Source organism: Coregonus lavaretus (genome assembly GCF_964263955.1).
Source record: "Coregonus lavaretus genome assembly, chromosome: 14".
Taxonomy (NCBI): Eukaryota; Metazoa; Chordata; class Actinopteri; order Salmoniformes; family Salmonidae; genus Coregonus; species Coregonus lavaretus.
In genome coordinates this window covers 16,751,043-16,770,241 of record NC_140001.1, presented here as the reverse complement: position 1 = coordinate 16,770,241, position 19,199 = coordinate 16,751,043, and positions in this window count along the sequence as shown.

Below are 19,199 nucleotides of genomic sequence, written 5' to 3'. Positions count from 1 at the left end.
ACAACTTAGTATGTAACAGCCTACACAATGTCTCTATTCATTTTACAGTTTGTGAGTACTAGGCAGACTTGTGTGATGAAAACGGGGTTGGTTTTATATGAAAGATACATTTTGACAATGCTCTGGAGCTGATGCTATGACTCATCCTCTGTGTCTCCCTGGTTTTAGTGCTCAGTGTTCAGCTCCTGGGAATTAAACCTGCTTCACTGTGTCTCCCTGGTTTTAGTGCTCAGTGTTCAGCTCCTGGGGATTAAACCTGCTTCACTGTGTCTCCCTGGTTTTAGTGCTCAGTGTTCAGCTCCTGGGGATTAAACCTGCTTCACTGTGTCTCCCTGGTTTTAGTGCTCAGTGTTCAGCTCCTGGGGATTAAACCTTCCTCACTGTGTCTCCCTGGTTTTAGTGCTCAGTGTTCAGCTCCTGGGGATTAAACATGCTTCACTGGTTTCTCCAGCCCTCTTCAATAATTCACACAGAGATATTGTGAGAGAGCTGGCAGATGCTCTAACACTTAAAGGGCTTTGAAAACAGACTGAGAAGTTAACTGTGTAAAACAAGTAAAACGGTACAAAACTGATGGCTAAAACTGTGGCTCACCTTACACACACAAGGATCTCTCAAATTATGACACACCTGCTGTTCCTTCAATTATTAGGTCAACTAACCAAACGGGATACAGAACCAATTATAGACAGGCTACAGGGAGAGGTGAGGGCTCTGGGAGTGTGGTGCCAGGAAAATAACCTCTCACTCAATGTCAACAAAACAAAGGAGATGATCGTGGACTTCAGGAAATAGCAGAGGGTGCACCTCCCTATCCACATCGGCGGGACCGCAGTTGAGAAGATGGAAAGCTTCAAGTTCCTTGGCGTACACATCACCGACAAACTGAAATGGTCCACTCATACAGACAGTGTGGTGAAGAAGGCCTCAGGAGGCTGAAGAAATGTGTCTTGGCACCTAAAACCCTCACAAACCTTTACAGATGCACAATTGAGAGCATCCTGTCGGGCTGTATCACCGCCTGGTACGGCAACTGCACTGCCCATAACTGCAGGGCTCTCCAGAGGGTGGTGTGGTCTGCCCAACGCATTACCGGGGGCAAGCTACCCGCCCTCCAGGACACCTACAGCACCCAATGTCACAGGAAGGCCAAAAAGATCATCAAGGACATCAACCACCCGAGCCACTGCCTGTTCACCCCGCTATCATCCAGAAGGCGAGGTCAGTCCAGGTGCATCAAAGCTGGGACCAGGAGACTGAAAAACAGCTTCTATCTCAAGGCCATTAGACTGTTAAATAGCCATCACTAGCACAAAAGAGGCTGCTGCCTATAGACATAGACTAGAAATCACTGGCCACTTCAATAAATGGAACACTAGTCACTTTAATCATGTTTACATACCTTGCATTACTCATCTCATATGTATATACTGTATTCTATACTATTAAACTGTATCTTAGTCAATGCCGCTCTTTCATTGCTCGTCCATATATGTATATATTCTCAATTCCATTCCTTACTTAGATTTGTGTGTATTGGGTATATGTTGTGAAATTGTTAGATATTACTTGTTAGATATTACTGCACTGTCGGAGCTAGAAGCACAAGCATTTTGCTACACCCGCAATAACATCTGCTAAACATGTGTATGTGACGTTCTTTGTTGTTGATTTGATTTGATTTGATTAACAGGGAAGAGGTGCAATTGACATTGTAGCTATCGTATTGCATGGAATGAAGAATGGTTCAAATGAAAGGGAGTCTGAATATAACTTGTTGAATCCAATAAATAAGCAATAAACACATTCCTTAAAACAATGTCCTTCACAGATATACTCAGTTTATTAGGTACACCCATCTAGTACCGGGTCGGACCCCCCTTTGCCTCCAGAACATCCTGAATTCTTCGAGACATTCTACGAGGTGTCGGAAATGTTCCACAGGGATGTTGGTCCATGCTGATGTGAGGGCATCACGCAGTTGCTGCAGATTGGACGGCGGTATATTCATGCTGCGAACAGCCTGTTCCATCTCATCCCAAAGATGCTCTATTGGGTTGAGGTCTGGGGACTGCGCAGGCCACTCAAGTAAACTGAACTTACTGTCATGTTCCAGGTGAGGTTTTTCCACTCCTCAATTGTCCAGTGTTGGTGATCGCGTGCCCACTGGTGCCGCTTCTTCTTGTTGTTGTTTTTATCAACGAGTTGTGCGTTCCGAGACGCAGTTCTGCACACCACTGTTGTACTGCGCCGTTATTTGTCTGTTTGTGGCCTGTTACGGCCAAGATCCTTTTAACATGTAAATTCGGATAGTCATGCTTGCTTCACCCTGGTCAATAGCAACGTGTTGTCGGAGAGTATTTGCATAAAGTTCAGTTTTACCCAACTTTGGTCCTGTCCTGTTCACGTCCCTCGCCCATGCTCTCATCGGCCAATGATCCCCCGCCCACTTTGCTTCCTTCATTGAAAATGAATGGACCTCCCTTTTTTCATCGCCCCCAATGTGCTATGTGGATCTATTATGTTACCTTGCATGATTCTTGCCATTCTCCTTTGACCTCTCTCATCAACGAGCTTTTTCGCCCACAGGACTGCCGCTGACTGGATGTTTTTTGTTTGTCGCACCATTCTCGGTAAACCCTAGACAATGTCGTGCGTGAAAAGACCAGGTGGGTGGCTGTTTCTGAGCTACTGGATCTGGCGCACCAATGATCATACCACGCTCAAAGTCGCTTAGGTCACTTGTTTTGCCCATTCTAACATTCAATCGAACAGTAACTGAATGCCTCGATGCTTGTCTGCCTGCTTTATATAGCAAGCCAAGGCAACGTGACTCACTGTCTGTAAGAGCGATCAATTTTTGTACCTAATAAACTGTCTGGTGAGTGTATATTCTTGTTCATAACAGTTATGTAAAAGCTGAGTTAATGATCCGCGGGATGCAGGTTAGAACTCCCACTGTGGTGTTGGTTGGTTGGTGGAAGACACATTCCAAACCTCTTATAATAGCGCTAACAAGATGTGCTGCAATAAAAGTGACTACTCTGTAACAATTGATGTTCGAGTATAGTTTGCAAGTGCTTTCTCAGTTAAAAAAACATTTTGTCTGTCTGGGCACGTTTGAAAATGACTGTTCCAGACTCCAATACCCCTAGTGTGCCAATTTGTCTTCAATGAATGATATTCTGCCTTTTCTTCTTTCTCATAATTATCTGTAATTAAAATCCAGGAAAAAAGCCAATAACACTATCTCATGCTCAGTGGTGTAAAAGTAAATCTGTCTCCTGTCCACACCAGATGTAGGGCAGCTCTCCATTCTTTCTGCCGAGACCAATGTGAGGTGATGATGTCATTATGTGGTTCGCTGTGGAGGGTGAGTGATAATGATTGGGGGAATAGCTTCTTGTTTACTCAATGTCATTGTAGTTAGTAATGTAGTAATAACCCACAATCCTGGCATTGAAAGCACCATTCTCTACCAACTGAGCCATACAAGACCATGAGAGCTGAGAGCTGTGAATTCAAATTCATCACACTGTTTTAGAAATCTTCTGACAAAGCAATGGTGTTAAGAAATAATTAACAGATGTTAGTTTTTCCTCAATATGCCAGATTGTTAAATTTGACATTTTTTTATTAGCATGATTTTGATCATTGTCCTGCAATAGCACACTGCTGATGAGTGTTATGTTGTCCTGTCAGTATTGAAAGGAGGCATACTAGGCAGCATAGAATGGGTAAAAGTCACTGACATACTAGCAAATCAGTTGTAGCCTTGTGTCTATTGTGGCCTTATGGTTCAATAGTATTTCCCCCAGAAGTTTATGACCACATTAAACACACACACACACACACACACACACACACACACACACACACACACACACACACACACACACACACACACACACACACACACACACACACACACACACACACACACACACACACACACACACACACACACACACACACACACACACACACACACACACACACACACACACACACACACACACCAATAATCTTTGTGATGTGCAGAGAAAAACCTGGCATAATGTGCTTTACCCTGCTGGCAGAAGAGCCCTCTGGTGGGGTTTTTGTGGGGGTTGTAGTCTAGGCCTGGCCAGTCACATATTTTACATCTGGATGCCTGTAAAGCCCCGCAATCCAAAATCTAAAGTCACATATAGGGCTGTTATCTGTTTGAACATATGCCTTTTGGCAGACTGGAGGCAAGGAGCAGCAGAAGCTTCCATCTGCAAACCCAAGACAAAGCAGTAACAGACGGCGATATCACATCAGTTCCCTCCATCAATATAGAATGATGTGTTTGCTCATAACAATTCCCCTAATGAAATAGAGATTATAAACTGGGTGGTTCGAGCCCAGAATGCTGATTGGCTGAAAGCCGTGGTATATCAGACCATATACTTCGGGTACGACAAAACATTTATTTGAACTGCTCTAATTATGTTGGTAACTAGTTTATAATAGCAATAAGGCACCTCTGGGATTTGTGATGTATGGCCAACATACCACGGTTAAGGGCTGTGTCCAGGCACTCCGCGTTGCGTCGCGCTTAAGAACAACCCTTAGCCGTGGTACATTGGCTTGCGAAAGTATTCCCCCCCCCTTGGCATTTTTCCTATTTTGTTGCATTACAACTTTTGGGAGGTTTGTATCATTTGATTTACACAACATGCCTACCACTTTGAAGATGCAAAATATATTTTATTGTGAAACAAACAAGAAATAATATAAAAAAAGATAACTTGAGCGTACATAACTATTCACCTAGTCAATACTTTGTAGAGCCACATTTTGCAGCAATTACAGCTGCAAGTCTCTTGGGGTATGTCTCTATAAGCTTGGCACATCTAGGATTTTTGCCCATTCTTCAAGGCAAAACTGCTCCAGTTCCATCAAGTTGGATGGGTTCCGCTGGTGTACAGCAATCTTAAAGTCATACCACAGATTCTCAATTGAATTGAGGTCTGGGCCATTCCAAGACATTTAAATGTTTCCCCTTAAACCACTCAAGTGTTGCTTTAGCAGTATGCTTAGGGTCATTGTCCTGCTGCAAGGTGAACCTCCGTCCCAGTCTCAAATCTCTGGAAGACTGAAACAGGTTTCCCTCAAGAATTTCCCTGTATTTAGCGCCATCCATCATTCCTTCAATTCTGACCAGTTTCCCAGTCCCTGTCGATGAAAAACATCCCACAGCATGATGCTGCCACCACCATGATTCACTGTGGGGATGGTGTTCTCGGGGTGATGAGAGGTGTTGGGTTTGCGCCAGACAGCGTTTTCCTTGATGGCCAAAAAGCTCAATTTTAGTTTCACCTGACCAGAGTACCTTCTTCCATATGTTTGGGGAGTCTCCCACATGCCTTTTGGCGAACACCAAACGTGTTTGCTTATTTTTTTCTATAAGCAATGGCTTTTTTCTGGCCACTCTTCCGTAAAGCCCAGCTCTGTGGAGTGTACGGCTTAAAGTGGTCCTATGGACAGATACTCCAATCTCCGCTGTGGAGCTTTGAAGCTCCTTCAGGGTTATCTTTGGTCTCTTTGTTGCCGCTCTGATTAATGCCCTCCTTGCCTGGTCCGTGAGTTTTGGTGGGCGGCCCTCTCTTGGCAGGTTTGTTGTGGTGCCATATTCTTTCAATTGTTTAATAATGGATTGAATGATGCTCCATGGGATGTTCAAAGTTTCTGATTTTTTTAAATAACCCAACCCTGATCTGTACTTCTCCACAACTTTGTCACTGACCTGTTTGGAGAGCTCCTTGGTCTTCATGGTGCCGCTTGTTTGGTGGAGCCCCTTGCTTAGTGGTGTTGCAGACTCTGGGGCCTTTCAGAACAGGTGTATATATACTGAGATCATGTGACAGATCATGTGACACTTAGATTGCACACACTTTATTTAACTAATTATGTGACTTCTGAAGGTAATTGGATGCACCAGATCTTATTCAGGGGCTTCATAGCAAAGGGGGTGAATACATATGCACGCACCACTTTTCCGTTATTTATTTTTTAGCATTTTTTGAATCAAGTGATTTTTTTCATTTCACTTCACCAATTTGGAATATTTTGTGTATGTCCATTACATGAAATCCAAATAAAAATCAATTTAAATTACAGGTTGTAATGCAACAAAATAGGAAAAACGCCAAGGGGGATGAATATTTTTGCAAGGCACTGTATATTGGCCATATACCACACCCCCTTGGGCCTTATTGCTTAATTGAACAAGTGTTTCCATAACATAAACACGTTATGGGATAACTTCATATTGATATATTCTTGATTTAATGTGCAATTACATTATTGTAATGAATGCAGGAGTACTCTGTGCTTCACAGGAAATGGCTTCCGTGTTGGGCGGTAGACAGCTACGATGACAATGAAAACCTGGTTTAATTACAGTGAACTGCTCCCTGGCGTTCCCTCTATCTTTACCAGAGTCATTTATATGGAGACTAAAGGGGTTTGTGTGTAGTACCCAAAGGCTCTATATCATGTAAACGGTCTCTTTGGAAAGAATCCTCTCATACAGTGCTAGGCTAGAATATCCAGACAGACATCTGATGTAGATTCTATGATGTGCGGCTGCACTAACAAGCTAAAGGACCTCCAATAGCCAGGGTCTTAATGAACTATTCTCTTTTCTGCAACTGAATCCTCCTCTGTGTGTAACAGCTTGTACACCTGGGGCAGCAGGAAGGGTTAGAAGAGATAATATTGACAGAAGTTGTCTTTAGACATACAGTTGAAGTCGGAAGTTTACATACACCTTAGCCAAATACATTTAACCTCAGTTTTTCACAATTCCTGACATTTAATCCTAGGAAAAATTCCTTGTCTTAGGTCAGTTAGGATTACCACTTTATTTTAAGAATGTGAAATGTCAGAATAATAGTAGAGAGAATGATTTATTTAAGCTTTTATTTCTTTCATCACATTCCCAGTGGGTCAGAAGTTTACATACACCCAATTAGTATTTTGTAGCATTGCCTTTAAATTGTTTAACTTGGGTCAAACGTTTTGTGTAGCCTTCCACAAGCTTCCCACAATAAGTTGGGGGCATTTTGGCCCATTCCTCCTGACAGAGCTGGTGTAACTGAGTCAGGTTTGTAGGCCTCCTTGCTCGCACACGCTTTTTCAGTTCTGCCCACAAATGTTCTATAGGATTGAGGTCAGGGCTTTGTGATGGCCACTCCAATACCTTTACTTTGTTGTCCTTAAGCCATTTTGCCACAACTTTGGAAGTATGCTTGGGGTCATTGTCCATTTGGAGGACCCATTTGCGACCAAGCTTTAACTTCCTGACTGATGTCTTGAGATGTTGCTTCAATATATCCACATCATTTTCCTTCCTCATGATGCCATCTATTTTGTGAAGTGCACCAGTCCCTCCTGCAGCAAAGCACCCCCACAGCATGATGCTGCCACCCCCGTGCCTCACGGTTGGGATGGTGTTCTTCGGCTTGCAAGCGTTCCCCTTTTTCCTCCAAACAGAGTGATGGTCATTATGGCCAAACAATTCTATTTTTGTTTCATCAGACCAGAGGACATTTCTCCAAAAAGTATGATCTTTGTCCCCATGTGCAGTTGCAAACCGTAGTCTGGCTTTTCTATGGCGGTTTTGGAGCAGTGGCTTCTTCCTTGCTGAGTGGCCTTTCAGGTTATGTCGATGTAGGACTCGTTTTACTGTGGATATAGATACTTTTGTACCTGTATCCTCCAGCATCTTCACAAGGTCCTTTGCTGTTCTGGGATTGATTTGCACTTTTCGCACCAAAGTACGTTCATCTCTAGGAGACAGAACGCGTCTCCTTCCTGAGCGGTATGACGGCTGCGTGGTCCCATGGTGTTTATACTTGCATACTATTGTTTGTACAGATGAACGTGGTACCTTCAGGCGTTTGGAAATTGCTCCCAAGGATGAACCAGACTTGTGGAGGTCTACAATTTTATTTCTGAGGTCTTGGCTGATTTCTTTTGATTTTCCCATGATGTCAAGCAAAGAGGAACTGAGTTTGAAGGTAGGCCTTGAAATACATCCACAGGTACACCTCCAATTGACTCAAATTATGTCAATTAGCCTATCAGAAGCTTCAAAGCCATGACATCATTTTCTGGAATTTTCCAAGCTGTTTAAAGGCACCGTCAACTTAGTGTATGTAAACTTCTGACCCACTGGAATTGTGATACAGTGAAATAATCAGTCTGTAAACACTTGTTGGAAAAATTACTTGTGTCATGCACAAAGTAAATGTCCTAACCGACTTGCAAGAAATTTGTGGAGTGGTTGAAAAACTTCAACTGTAGATAAATGATACCGCTGGAGAAAGAGATCACTGGAAGAACAAGAAGGAAGAAAGAACTCTGAGGTTAGCAGTGTTTGTAGAAGTAGGACTTGGGCCCAGGCTTTATTGATTCAAATGGCTTTGTCTCTCTGGGCCCAGGCTTTATTGATTCAAATGGCTTTGTCTCTCTGGGCACAGAGGACACAGCTGTAGGATGATGTATGGATGCTCTATTTTTTCAACCGCTACAGGAAGGGAAAGAAGTCGAGTTCAGAGACCCCTACACCCTACTACACCATGACCCTGGAGGGGAGAACAGAGACATGCCAGGATCACCCCCTACTACACCATCACCCTAGAGAAGAGAGCAGGGACATGCCAGGATCACCCCCCTGCTACACCATGACCCTAGAGAAGAGAGCAGGGACATGCCAGGATCACCCCCCTACTACACCCTGACCCTAGAGAAGAGAGCAGGGACATGCCAGGATCACCCCCCTACTACACCATGACCCTAGAGAAGAGAGCAGGGAAATGCCAGGATCACCCCCCTACTACACCATGACCCTAGTGAAGAGAGCAGGGACATGCCAGGATCACCCCCCTACTACACCCTGACCCTAGAGAAGAGAGCAGGGACATGCCAGGATCACCCCCCTACTACACCATGACCCTAGAGAAGAGAGCAGGGACATGCCAGGATCACCCCCCTACTACACCATGACCCTGGAGGGGAGAGCAGGGACATGCCAGGATCACCCCCATACTACACCATGACCCTAGAGAAGAGAGCAGGGACATGCCAGGATCACCCCCCTACTACACCATGACCCTAGTGAAGAGAGCAGGGACATGCCAGGATCACCCCCCTTCTACACCATGACCCTATTGAAGAGAGCAGGGACATGCCAGGATCACCCCCCTACTACACCATGACCCTAGTGAAGAGAGCAGGGACATGCCAGGATCACCCCCATACTACACCATGACCCTAGAGAAGAGAGCAGGGACATGCCAGGATCACCCCCATACTACACCATGACCCTAGAGAAGAGAACAGAGACATGCCAGGATTACCCCCCTACTACACCCTGACCCTAGAGAAGAGAGCAGGGACATGCCAGGATCACCCCCCTACTACACCATGACCCTGGAGGGGGGGGAGAAGGGACATGCCAGGATCACCCCCATACTACACCATGACCCTAGAGAAGAGAGCAGGGACATGCCAGGATCACCCCCCTACTACACCATGACCCTGGAGGGGAGAGCAGGGACATGCCAGGATCACCCCCATACTACACCATGACCCTAGAGAAGAGAACAGAGACATGCCAGGATCACCCCCCTACTACACCATGACCCTAGAGAAGAGAGCAGGGACATGCCAGGATCACCCCCCTACTACACCATGACCCTAGAGAAGAGAGCAGGGACATGCCAGGATCACCCCCCTACTACACCCTGACCCTAGAGAAGAGAGCAGGGACATGCCAGGATCACCCCCCTACTACACCATGACCCTAGAGAAGAGAGCAGGGACATGCCAGGATCACCCCCCTACTACACCATGACCCTAGAGAAGAGAGCAGGGACATGCCAGGATCACCCGCCTACTACACCCTGACCCTAGAGAAGAGAGCAGGGACATGCCAGGATCACCCCCCTACTACACCATGACCCTAGAGAAGAGAGCAGGGACATGCCAGGATCACCCCCCTACTACACCATGACCCTAGTGAAGAGAGCAGGGACATGCCAGGCTCACCCCCCTACTACACCCTGACCCTAGAGAAGAGAGCAGGGACATGCCAGGATCACCCCCCTACTACACCATGACCCTAGTGAAGAGAGCAGGGACATGCCAGGATCACCCCCCTACTACACCATGACCCTAGTGAAGAGAGCAGGGATATGCCAGGATCACCCCCCTACTACACCATGACCCTAGTGAAGAGAGCAGGGACATGCCAGGATCACCCCCATTCTACACCATGACCCTAGAGAAGAGAGCAGGGACATTCCAGGATCACCCCCATACTACACCATGACCCTAGAGAAGAGAGCAGGGACATGCCAGGATCACCCCCCTACTACACCATGACCCTAGAGAAGAGAACAGAGACATGCCAGGATTACCCCCCTACTACACCCTGACCCTAGAGAAGAGAGCAGGGACATGCCAGGATCACCCCCCTACTACACCATGACCCTGGAAGGGAGAGCAGGGACATGCCAGGATCACCCCCATACTACACCATGACCCTAGAGAAGAGAGCAGGGACATGCCAGGATCACCCCCCTACTACACCATGACCCTGGAGGGGAGAGCAGGGACATGCCAGGATCACCCCCATACTACACCATGACCCTGGAGGGGAGAGCAGGGACATGCCAGGATCACCCCCATACTACACCATGACCCTAGAGAAGAGAACAGAGACATGCCAAGATCACCCCCCTACTACACCATGACCCTAGAGAAGAGAGCAGGGACATGCCAGGATCACCCCCCTACTACACCATGACCCTGGAGGGGAGAGCAGGGACATGCCAGGATCACCCCCATATTACACCATGACCCTAGAGAAGAGAGCAGGGACATGCCAGGATCACCCCCCTACTACACCATGACCCTAGAGAAGAGAACAGAGACATGCCAGGATCACCCCCCTACTACACCATGACCCTAGAGAAGAGAGCAGGGACATGCCAGGATCACCCCCCTACTACACCATGACCCTAGAGAAGAGAGCAGGGACATGCCAGGATCACCCCCCTACTACACCATGACCCTAGAGAAGAGAGCAGGGACATGCCAGGACCACCCCCCTACTACACCATGACCCTAGTTAAGAGAGCAGGGACATGCCAGGATCACCCCCCTACTACACCATGACCCTAGAGACGAGAGCAGGGACATGCCAGGATCACCTCCTACTACACCATGACCCTAGTGAAGAGAGCAGGGACATGCCAGGATCACCCCCCTACTACACCATGACCCTAGTGAAGAGAGCAGGGACATGCCAGGATCACCCCCATACTACACCATGACCCTAGAGAAGAGAGCAGGGACATGCCAGGATCACCCCCATACTACACCATGACCCTAGAGAAGAGAACAGAGACATGCCAGGATTACCCCCCTACTACACCCTGACCCTAGAGAAGAGAGCAGGGACATGCCAGGATCACCCCCCTACTACACCATGACCCTGGAGGGGGGGGAGAAGGGACATGCCAGGATCACCCCCATACTACACCATGACCCTAGAGAAGAGAGCAGGGACATGCCAGGATCACCCCCCTACACAGTAAATTCCATAGTGTTAAATATGCAGTGTCAAAGTACATTGACTCTTACAGAGTTATTACTACAACAGTTGGAGTAAGATACCGCCCAGTGTTGGTGTTAAAGTACGGTGTTAAAAGACGCAGTGTCAGAAGTACTCTGGAAAGCTCCGCCCACCTACGACTCGTCTCAAACGGACCACACATTTTCACGGCGCCATTTTCTTCATGTGGAATGACTGCGGTAAGTTTATCCTAAGCGACTATACACACATTATTTGTCATTTTAACAGAAGCAGCATTTAAGAATTACTTTATATCGTTGCTAACAGTGCACTCTAGTTGGTTTTAGGTCTTAAAATGTCGAATTTTAAAAAGGCTAACGTTAACATGTTGTGACTGACTTCTGTCCAGTCCATGTGCCAGCAGTATTAAGCTAACGTTAATTAACATTAACTGACGAACATAACGTTCAAACTAGACAATGTCAGCCCGATTTATTGTAAGTTATGTTAATACAACGTGGAGGGGGGATTGTGTACTTCTTGTTAACGTTCAGATATTACAGGAACATAGCAAAGACTAAGGGGAGTTGGCTAAACTAGCTACAGTTAGCTACGTTAGCTTGACTGGCTAACTATGTGCGGGTGGCATGGATTTATTATGTTAACGGCGGGTAGACATTAACATTTTTCAACCCACAAACTGCAGATTTCATAAATTGTGAAGAAATAATGTCAATATTAACACCAGCATTGATGCAGGGCTCCACACTAACTTTTTGTCTTGGTTGCACTTGTGCGCCTAACTTTTTTATTTAGGTGCACCAGCACAAAATGTAGGTGCACCCAAATTTTTTCCTTGCGTCGCCATTAACGCCACAATTTCAAGGTCACCTTTTTATCACGCTCCATATACATTCATATATATCATGTAACCACCCCCCCCCTTTGCTGTCCTCTGCCCCTCAGATGGCCAACACCTGTAATTTGGCCTTCTTCCCATTTGGCCTTGGCTAAACCAGCTTGCCACACTCCCTAGCATCAAACATATCATTCATATCATTTAGTTTACAGCTCAAAAAGTATATTTTACAGTGGAGTACTTCCTTTAAAAGTTAGCCAGGCTACTAAAACTTTTGACATGATTGAAATTTTCCCGTGTTGTGTAGAATCAGCCAAAGGATCAACTGGTGAAGACATGTCTGGAGGACCGACTGTCAGACGAGAATCCCAGTTTGTTCCAGAGACTGCCCTGACTGATGATGAGTGCAACAAAGCAATCTCACTGATGAAACATTCTGCTGATGCAGACACAATCAAGAAGAAAATGGAACTGACGTTTGTGTATCGCCGCAAAATGATCCTCGACCCCCAGCAGTCAAGCAACATACTGTCTGAGTTTCCACGTTTTAAAGACGTCAAAAGCTTGGTAATTATGTTATTTTGAAAATACTATGACAAGTGAATTGTTTTGTAAGACATTGTAGTGATACTAGCTAGCTAAACTAGCACGCAATACAATTTGATTGGCTGTCAAATAACTGAAATTGTCACCAACACCACCCCACTCCAGGTTGAACAGGATTTTGTTCTAATGTTCGGAGAGGATACCTCAAGCAAGCTTCTGGAAAGGTGGCCGGTCACGTTCAAGAAAAAGATCATCAAACAATGCAGAAAGCTTCCATCCACAAGTGAGCTTGAAGAACTCTTGCTGGCAGCTGATCCTCCTGAGGATGGCACTGAATTGGATGTTGACTTTGGTAAGATGCTTGTAAGCCTACCTTTTGTGTTGTATTGCAATATCAACATTATGTGTAAACATTTAAATATCAACATAATACTAAGAAGCTGGATCTGTGAAAGATTTACGAGTACGTTCTGTAGCAGTATATTGAACAAAACTTTTGAGATTTGACTCAGCCCTGTGGATGTTTTAGTTAGAGAACTTCTTGTGATGTAGAACTGCTGTCTGTCTGGGGGGTCTTTTGTAAAGAAAACAACGTAACTGAAGTGTGTTAACATTGAACTTGTGTTGTTACAGGTTGGGACAGTGATCTGTCATCGGTTTTACTGCTTATACACCTGATTCCACCCTCCGCTCAGGGTCGGAAGAGACCAGGAAAGGTTTCCGCATCCCAAGCAGAGAAACATCTTGTGGTATTCAAGAAGGTTTGTATTTTTTCTAATTTGTGGTATGAACACCTAATATTAGGCTACAAGTATTCATTCAATATTCATATTCAATAAGAGTAGTGTATTGGCTCTTTCTGCATATTCTACAACTACTTGGCCATTAACTACAGTTTTCCCTCATTTGTCTTCGCAGACCGGAACAAACATTCAAGAGCATCTCGATGCCATCACTACTAGCGCTCAGCCCTATCTCCTAGCTGTTGGAGTTAAGAAGAATGCAATCCACCAGTTCTTCATCATTATCGACAAGAATGCCATACCTTGCAGGTCAACCTCTTCTCTTGTTGCTTTTGACGAACTATTTAAGGCACATTTTGTGTTTGGCACATCCTACAACACCATGCTCCACAACATGTACACTTTCATCCAAACTACAGTGTACAGCATCGATGCTGGCAAGGTCAAAGAGAGCCCTCGTGTTGCTGAAATCAGGGCGAGGTTACTTCATTAGTGCTTGAAGTTTCTCCTCGAACATGAAGTGTTTTGTTTGTCAGGCTGAGTTATCGAGTTCAAATATGCTTGTTAGGCATTTACGATTAGTTCACGGTTACTTGCCTGGAAAAAATCTCCGGCTTAAATGTGCTCAGACTGGATGTGGCTGTGCGTTTGGTACGTTTTCTGGTTTTAGGAAACATTTAAACACAAAACACACTGAGTATATTGACCAACAGGTTGACCCTGATGTTTATTTAAGCAGCATTGGAGAGGCAGTGACCACTAATGTAGAGGAGACAGCTACAACGTCACGGACAGTTAATGAACACGAGGTAGCCACATCTACTCTGTTGAAAAAGTCCAACAGGAGCACTCTAGATATGTGTGCCTCTGCTGTTGCACAACTAAAAGCAGCTGGATTAAGTCAATCTACTGTAAATAGTTTTGTTTCCTCCATGGAAGAAGTGTTTTTTGAGATTCAAAGTCAAGCTACAGATGCAGCTTTGCAGTGCTTATCTCCACAGGAAACTGAAAATAAGAACAGAATAGAACAATCTTTGCAAAAGTTGGAAAACCCTTTCACACCCTTAAATTCAGAAGCTAAACGAAATAAACACTTCAAAGAGAAATGGGGAATCGTAGAACCTGTTGAAAAGGTGCTTGGCACAAGATTTGACAGCAGAAGAAACAAAACAACTGGGACATACGATCAGGTCGTTGTAACTGACAAGTTTGCATATATTCCTATTTTAGAAACACTAAAGGCCATTTTTCAAAACCCAGAACTTGCAGACATGTTCAAGCCCAGGCACATGCCCAAGGAAGGTGTGTATGCAGACTTGAGAGATGCCGCCTATTTTAAAAAAAGTCCCTTATTCTCTATAGAAAAAGATGCCATACAGATCCAGCTATTTTATGACGACTTTGAAACAGCAAACCCCTTGGGGTCTAAAAAGGGTATACACAAATTAGGTGCTATATACTTTACATTAAGGAATTTTCCCCCAATCTTTAATTCATCATTGATAAATATTCATTTGGGTGCTCTTTTCCATGCGCAGGACATCAAGCGTTATGGTTTTAATTTGATACTTGAGCCACTTGTCAGTGATCTTAAAGTACTCGAGACAGAGGGACTTAAAGTTCCCAGATTGAAAGATGTGATTCACGGTACCATAGTTCAGGTCACTGGTGATAATCTTGGGTTGCATGGTTTATTTGGCTTTGTGGAGTCATTTGGGGCAAGGTATTGTTGTCGTTTCTGTCTCCTTGAGAAAGATTGTTTTCAAACTGTGTTCTGTGAAGATGATCCAAAAGTTGTACTACGAACTATCGAGATGCACAAACTGCACTGTCAAACTTTACAAACAGATCCTACACTACCTCATATCTATGGTGTCAAACGCATTTGTCTGCTGAATTCACTACAGTATTTTAATACAGCCAACAATTTTTCTGTAGATATAATGCACGATATTTTAGAAGGAGTTGCTCAGTTTGAAGTCAAACTTGTCCTGCAGTACATTAAGGAAAACTTCCTAAATGCTGAACAACTGGCTGGTAGAATACATGCTTTTGACTATGGATACAATCAGCAGCGAAACCGTCCACCTAGAGTAAAGTTGTTTGATGGAAGTAATGATTTGGGGTTGAATGCTATACAGTCTTGGTGCTTATTACGTAATATGCCTTTGCTATTTGGTGATTTAATACAGTCAGATGACCAGCACTGGCATCTTCTACTTTTGCTTCTACACATTGTTAACATTGTATTTTCCCCAGTCCTTACAGAAGGCATGACCATTTACCTCAAACATTTAATCATTGATCATCATCAGCTCTTCAAGCAGTTGTTTCCTGCAATCAATCTCTTACCAAAGCATCACTTCATGATTCATTACCCTCGTAATATAAAAAACATCGGCCCAGTTCTGCACATGTGGTGCATGCGTTATGAAGCTAAACATAATTTTTTTAAGAAGCAATTAAAAAGCTTTAAAAATGTAACAAAAACATTAGCCAAAAAGCACCAAAGTTGTATGGCAATGTATCGAGAGTCCTTTAGCAAGGAAAGATTAACTTTAGGTTCGGGGAAGATGGTAACACTTAGTGAGCTCAAAGAAGGTCCCGAGATTGCTTTAAAATTTGGGTCTGTATTGTCTACCAGTGTGTTTTCTGCCAAGTGGATCAAACATCATGGTACAGAGTACCGCCGTGACTTCATTATCTGTACTGAGGTAGCATTTGAGATGCCTGTATTTTGTAAAATCAAAATTATTGCTGTGAAAGATGACTGTGTATTGCTCTGTGGAAAACTGATGGAAACAGTGTGTTTTGATTACCATTACTATGCCTTTAAGGTCAGGATGCATCCAGACAGGGTTCAAAAGGTGATCAACATTACTGAACTGTGTTACTTTAAACCTTTTGATGTTCAAATGAAGTATGGAACGACAGATTCCTCCTTGTATGTTGTTCCCTATTGCCATTTTATGGAAACCTAAGGTCAATGTTTTAAAAAGGGATTTGTATTCTTAATATATTTTAGCCTGACATAGTTGAGCTGTTAATAAAAATTTGAAATGCATTATTTTGTGGTAAGTTGTGATTTTTACTCACTTAATGGAGTATTTGGTGTAATTTGACACTAAAAAAGTGTAAAATGAATACTGCTGAGATTTATTTCCGTGACACTATACGGTGTTAGAATTTGACTCTATTTGAGCTTGTTTTTCACTGCAAGATAGTCAATTATCAACACAATAGTGTGTAACATCAACACTTATCAGAGTTATTTTAACCTTGAGTGTCAACTCCATGCAGTGTTAAACTGGACTGGAATCAAACTCAATCAGAGTTGATTTGTTATTTTAGAAGAGTAAATGATTAACTCTTCCAAGGGTAATATTTACACTCTCCAGTGTTATTTAACCTTTAGTGTAAAATTAAAATAACACTATTCAGTGTAAGCGAGTGTTAAATTTTTACTCTATTTAGAGTTAATTTAACTCTAAAATGTTAACACTATGAAAAGAGTCAAATTAACACTATTTCAGGGTGGGACCATATACACTCAGAAATAGTGTTAAATTTAACTCTTTAAGTGTTACTTTAACACTTCAAAATTTACTGTGTACTACACCATGACCCTGGAGGGGAGAGCAGGGACATGCCAGGATCACCCCCATACTACACCATGACCCTAGAGAAGAGAACAGAGACATGCCAGGATCACCCCCCTACTACACCATGACCCTAGAGAAGAGAGCAGGGACATGCCAGGATCACCCCCCTACTACACCATGACCCTAGAGAAGAGAGCAGGGACATGCCAGGATCACCCCCCTACTACACCCTGACCCTAGAGAAGAGAGCAGGGACATGCCAGGATCACCCCCCTACTACACCATGACCCTAGAGAAGAGAGCAGGGACATGCCAGGATCACCCCCCTACTACACCATGACCCTAGAGAAGAGAGCAGGGACATGCCAGGATCACCCGCCTACTACACCCTGACCCTAGAGAAGAGAGCAGGGACATGCCAGGATCACCCCCCTACTACACCATGACCCTAGAGAAGAGAGCAGGGACATGCCAGGATCACCCCCCTACTACACCATGACCCTAGTGAAGAGAGCAGGGACATGCCAGGATCACCCCCCTACTACACCCTGACCCTAGAGAAGAGAGCAGGGACATGCCAGGATCACCCCCCTACTACACCATGACCCTAGTGAAGAGAGCAGGGACATGCCAGGATCACCCCCATTCTACACCATGACCCTAGAGAAGAGAGCAGGGACATTCCAGGATCACCCCCATACTACACCATGACCCTAGAGAAGAGAGCAGGGACATGCCAGGATCACCCCCCTACTACACCATGACCCTAGAGAAGAGAACAGAGACATGCCAGGATTACCCCCCTACTACACCCTGACCCTAGAGAAGAGAGCAGGGACATGCCAGGATCACCCCCCTACTACACCATGACCCTGGAAGGGAGAGCAGGGACATGCCAGGATCACCCCCATACTACACCATGACCCTAGAGAAGAGAGCAGGGACATGCCAGGATCACCCCCCTACTACACCATGACCCTGGAGGGGAGAGCAGGGACATGCCAGGATCACCCCCATACTACACCATGACCCTGGAGGGGAGAGCAGGGACATGCCAGGATCACCCCCATACTACACCATGACCCTAGAGAAGAGAACAGAGACATGCCAAGATCACCCCCCTACTACACCATGACCCTAGAGAAGAGAGCAGGGACATGCCAGGATCACCCCCCTACTACACCATGACCCTGGAGGGGAGAGCAGGGACATGCCAGGATCACCCCCATATTACACCATGACCCTAGAGAAGAGAGCAGGGACATGCCAGGATCACCCCCCTACTACACCATGACCCTAGAGAAGAGAACAGAGACATGCCAGGATCACCCCCCTACTACACCATGACCCTAGAGAAGAGAGCAGGGACATGCCAGGATCACCCCCCTACTACACCATGACCCTAGAGAAGAGAGCAGGGACATGCCAGGATCACCCCCCTACTACACCATGACCCTAGAGAAGAGAGCAGGGACATGCCAGGACCACCCCCCTACTACACCATGACCCTAGTTAAGAGAGCAGGGACATGCCAGGATCACCCCCCTACTACACCATGACCCTAGAGACGAGAGCAGGGACATGCCAGGATCACCTCCTACTACACCATGACCCTAGTGAAGAGAGCAGGGACATGCCAGGATCACCCCCTACTACACCATGACCCCAGAGAAGAGAGCAGAGGCATGCCAGGACCACCCCCCTATTACACCATGACCCCGGAGAAGAGAACATGCCAGGATTTGTTTTCATGTTATAAAATTAGATCTAAAAAAGGGCAAAGATGTCACAGACAGCTACACTCTGTGGTGACAAATTGACAAATCCCCTTACTT